Source organism: Apium graveolens, chromosome 5, assembly GCF_009905375.1.
Source record: "Apium graveolens cultivar Ventura chromosome 5, ASM990537v1, whole genome shotgun sequence".
Lineage (NCBI taxonomy): Eukaryota > Viridiplantae > Streptophyta > Magnoliopsida > Apiales > Apiaceae > Apium > Apium graveolens.
In genome coordinates this window covers 278,868,775-278,874,774 of record NC_133651.1, presented here as the reverse complement: position 1 = coordinate 278,874,774, position 6,000 = coordinate 278,868,775, and positions in this window count along the sequence as shown.

The following is a 6,000-nucleotide window of genomic DNA, read 5'->3' as shown; positions in this document are numbered from 1 at the left end:
TGCAGTCTTCGCCATGAGGAAAAATTTAGTGAGAAACTTTTGAGTAAGATCTTCCTAAGTGGTGATAGACCCTGCAGGTAGAGAATGTAACCAACACTTAGTTTTTTCCCTCAGAGAGAATGGGAAGAGTCGCAGCTTAATAGCATCCTCAGTCACATCGTTGAATTTGAAAGTGTCGTAGATCTTGATGAAAACCCTGATGTGCATGTTGGGGTCTTCAGTAGGAGAACCCCCAAACTGAACTGAGTTCTGTATCATCTAAATTGTGCTCGACTTAATCTTAAAAGTGTTAGCCCTGATGGCTGGTCTGGTGATTCTAGACTGAATGTCATTAATCTTAGGCTTAGAATAGTCCATCAAAGCCTTCGGATTTTCTGCTTGATCACCCATAGCTACTACAATTGGCTCTTTAACTTTCTCTTCTTCCTTAGAAACTTCCCTACAAACTACCACAAGTTCTTCCTCGGCTTTATCCAGTGTTCTCTTATGAGTACGCGAACGCGTATGCATACACCCTCCCTAGAGTACCTAAAACCAGACAAGAAATAAATAAGTAACAATGTCCGAGTCAATGAACTTTAATGACCATTGATTGAAAGCACATAAACTATAAATTAACAATGCAGTCCCCGGCAGCGGCGCCAAAAACTTGTTAGTCGTTAAACACGCGCTAATAATACACGCAAGTACACGAGTTCACAAGTAGTATAGAATCTTTTCTAGTTCATTTCCACAAAGACTGCATTGGTTAACTATCTAATTTATGCACCTAAGCAACAATGTATGGTTATCGCTCAATGATAAGACAAATAACAAGTTTTTGATTGTTTATAACTAAGAATTACGCTAACAATTATAACTACGAGAATAAGATTGACAAAATTAATATATATGATAAACATGGATTCTAACTTCATTAAATACTTCATTCCATAGCTTTATTATTCTTAACATTAGCATGCAATGGTGATGACACTAATTAGACAACACGAAACTGATAAACGCCAACTTTTGTTGCATGAGTACCATTTTACCATACATCCACAAAAGAGATAGAAGCTGAATAGGCACCAATTATATTGAGACCCTATATGTCTATAGAATTTGACAACATAACGGTTTAAGCACAAGTTATCTATCTTGATTATATAGGGCAATACGAATCATGCATAACAAATACATGAACCTATGCTAGCATGGCAAGTTCTAAATCCTTAAATTCACTTTCGCTTCATTAAGAATTAACACACTATCTTATAAGTTCGCGACGTTCATAAGACGAATACGCACAACCAATACTAGGATATCATACAATCACCACATACTAAGGCATCAAACAATTTAACTAAAGAAATCCATAAATAAATCCGCTAGAACCCCCACGATAACGATTTGCCCATAATCGGACTCATCATCAATGTGGGTTCCGATGAAAACATGATATAGCAAACGTAGTCTTTATACGAATAAATAAAACCAAGTATAAACAAGAGTATAGGTTCATAAAAACAAGAAACAAGCAACCAAATTATAACTCAAAACAAAGATTCACAAGCATAAACTAGATCGTCTTCGCCTTTGTTGAATTGTGCTAAAGGTCTCTTGTCGTCTTCTCCTTGCGCTCTGGTCCATCTCTGACTTGATATATATTAAAAACGACCTAAAGTTATTTATATAGCAGCCCTCAACAATCTGGAAGCGTTCTCTTTTAGAATTGTAGTAGAAACAGGATTCTGAAATTCGGCCTCGGCGCGGTCGCGCGCTATCACAGCGCGGGCGCGCTGCGCGGGCGCACCGTCCTTTTGGGAAAAATTCAGATTTCTTCTTAAATCTTGCTACTTCAAGCCGGCTTTCCACGAGCTTTTATTCCAACACCACCTGGACACCAAATTAGCACCAAAATAATGCTAATTCACCTGATTACCTGAATAGTGCCTGAAATGCAAAAACACTAGAAAACACATTAAAACACATAACAACTTGAGTACAAATGCATCAATTCAAAGATTGTTAGAGCATAATAAAGTGTCATAAATGCCACTTAACGGATTCAAGGACATTTATTAATCTAATATTTATCTCGCAGTAAATTAAGATGTAATAAATTATAAATAGAATAATCGGTAGAACATAAACATTAATAATCCCAATATCATGAACAAAACATAATAGTGTTGTTTATAGGACATAAACAATAACAATGATGTCCAAAGATGTCAAGAACCAATAGGGATGTCCCCCAAAATGAAGATTCTAGGAAAATCATGAACTGAGGCCAATGGATATTCCTAAAAAAAGCTAAAGCCTTCACAGAAAAAGGGGTTTCGTTAAGACCATAGCCTCCATGGAAAGGAGTTTTGTCAAGAATAAAATAATGTGTTCCGGCCGACCAGGGACTCCAGGACAGAATCCACAGGCCGACATCCCCGTTTTCACGGGTTGAGGCCAACCAGGTACTTCAGGACATAGAGATCCCGACCGACTAGGACACGGAGAGGCCAACCTCATCACATGGAGGGTCTAGGTCGACTAGGACCTCGTGGGAAGGAAGATCCCGACCAACCAGAGTATTCTCCAACAACAAAAAAGTCGAGGAGTCCCATGACAGAACCATCCCGGCCGACCAGGGCCTCATGGACTTGGTCTTAAGGCCGACCAAGACCAAGTTTGGCCGACTCCTCCACATTGAGGGGTTCTGGACGACCATGACTCCCACGGGTGGACGGATGTCTTGGTCGGTCCAGAACGTTATAGGATGGATTTTTTGCAAATTTTTGGAAGATTTTCGGTTAAAAATTTAAAAAAAAATCATTTTTTTAACCTAGCCCGATTAGGGCCGATTAGGGTCGATTATTGTATATTGCACGTAAATAGCCTAAGTTAAGGTTAATTAGTGACTGTGTGATATAATTTACCTCGTTTAGGGTCGCTTAACTCAATTACACTCATAATTAGCCTAGGTTAAGGTTAACTAGTGGCTTGCGCTTATTAATCTGCTTGAATTAGGATCGATTAGCCCCGTTTAGGGCAGTTTAACTTAATTATACTTATAATTAGCCTGGAATAAGGTTATTTAGTGACTTGCGCATATTAATTAGCACAAATTAGGGTCGATTAGCCTCGTTTAGGGCCAATTAGCCTCGATTAAGGCCAATTAACGTACTTTAAAACATCTCCAATGGGGGTGCAAAAAAGAGTGCCAAATGTCATGTGGCATTAGGTGGCATTACACTCTTGTTGGCTACCCATTTAAGGCTTAGGGGTGCCAACCAAAGTAGCCACTTTTGATACCCTTTGACACCCTCGCAAAATAGCAACAATGTCATATGTCCTAATAAAGACATGTACTTTTATATCTATTTTAAATTATACTCGTATATGAATAGTTTGGCAACTTTGAGTGCTAATTGTTGGAGTAAGTTTTGGTAATAAGGGTGTCAAAAGTACAATTAAAGAAATAGACAATAATATATTAATATTATTGATAAGTTGGAAAATTTGGTAACCTTGGTTTAGTACCCCCATTGGAGATACTCTTAGCTCAAAGTTAGGCTATATTAAGCCCAATTAACAGTTTCTGCGTGGAAATTAGCCTCGTTTAAGACCGATTAGCCCCGATTATGACATGTTAGCAGCTTTCACCCGATAATTAACCTTAACGAATGTTAAAAGGTGATCAACATTCACTTTCTAGTCCCAATTATGATAGTTTAGTGTCAAACATATTCAAATAGCCTGTGCAAAGGCCCAATGTGTGTGTGATCGCACAAAATGTATATATCGTTGTAAATGTGTAAGTCGCTCTACACTTAACAAACAAAATGATGATACCCATGAAGGGCTGATACCCATAAAGGGTCGAAAGTACCCTGAGTCGCAAATAGACCTTTGTAATTATCACGAAAACTCGTAAGGACAGCCGGTCCATGCCTTAAAGCTCGAAACTCACAAACCCTAGTATTAAATACTAACAAATCCTAATTTTTATTTCACAACAATATTGAAAGATATTTGTATTTGTAATATTTCATATGTTAAAAATTAAAATTTTAAAGATAGTAAGTTTATTTAAAGAGAAAGTAAGTTGATTTAAAGAAAAGGTAGAAATTTTAGGGCAATATTATGATATGATGGTAAGTTGATATCAAAATTATAATCGGAAGATATTGTAAAAAAAATTGTAGAATATTAAGAATGATAATAATATATTTATGAGAATATAAGATAATTGTAGTTTTTGATATTTATTAATTAAATAAATTAAATAAATTAGAAAAATAGAATGAGACGATTTTCTAAATACCCTCGTCTTTTCCTATGTATAAGTATATATTTTACTTATATTTTAAATTTAAGAGTTCACTTAACTAGTTAACTAGTCTATTAGAAATGCGGTTAAATCCTTGGTTAAACCCGTACCTGCGAGAATATGTAATAGTTAAAAGGGACTTGATTCTCATCAAGAGCATCTCCAACCATCACTTCATGTTAGCTAAAAATCTTATGTGGCACTCAAATATAGATATTAGGTAAAAAAACAGCACTCCAACGATATTACCTATTAGCAAAAAAATTAGATATCCTTCATCTGATCTTCTATATTTGTTGAATCTGTAGGCATTAGCTATATCTTCCACGTCAGATTTACTTAATGTTTAAACCTAAATATACACATTAATACATACACATACACATTAATACATATATATATTTATATAATATTTAATACATAAATATTAAAATTATTATTGTATATACAATATTTTAAATTTTGTAAAATATTAATTGTGAAAGTATTGTTATCTTATTAACAAAATTTACTAATTATTTTTAACAAACAATATATATATATAATATTAGTAACTTTTTTATTAAATAAATTTTTGTTATATTTATATGTTATTATATTTTAAGTTGTAACAATTACAATTATATATTTTTTCATTTATTGAATTAAGTATTAACTAAATTTATTTTATTATTTAAAGTTTATATATATACATATAAATCTGAAAAATAATATTTTTGAATATAACTAATGATTATAGCTAATACCACTGGAGTGCATGACCTTACGGGTGCAATAAAATTTTAGATAATCCTCATTTGGTTAACCATTTTAACTATCATAGTTGGAGATGCTCTAATAACCTTACAAGACCCAAGTAAACTACTCGAAACTAAGACATTAAAAATATTTAGTTAGGACTGTAAAAAAAAAATCGCATTCGTATCCGAGAAAAAACGGATATTATCCGTATTTGAAATAAAACGGATATTATCCGTATCCGAATCTGGGATATTCGAATTCGAAATCAAATACATCTATGATATTTAAATTATATAAATATATAATTATATATAATTTAAAATCTATTCAATTAGTTTATAGTGTGTGTGTATATATGCATTAAATAATATATTTATACAAATTTTACATTATTGTACATATACTTTACCCATTTATAAATATATTATTTGAGTTTAATAGTAAAAATGTTCTAAAATCATCGTCAATACGGTACAGCCATCAAAAAAATTCAAACAATCCGATATTCATCCGAAATATCCGCATTCGTATCCGAAAAATCTGTATCCAAAATAAAATGAATATTACCCGTATTCGAATCCGACGATTGCGGATACGAATATAGACATATCCTTTGCAAATAGTAATATAATCCAAATTATCCGTTTAGCATCCCTAGAAATTTCTAGTAATATAAATACTTAGCAACAACTTCCCCACTCAAGTTCTGTACTGAAAATTCTAATTACATCCAGCAAGTTATTCTAAAATGAACCTCGGCTTCATTTTTCTCTTATTTGAACACGTAATCACAAATAATTAATCAAAATTTGTTTATGTTATAAACCAAGTCGGAAGTTGGGGGCAGATTCTTAGAAAGCAACGGCAATAGCCAAAATACAGACAGATAATAATAGAAAACGTGTGTATGAAGTTTTAACACCTACGGTTAGTCCGGTAAAAGAATGAGT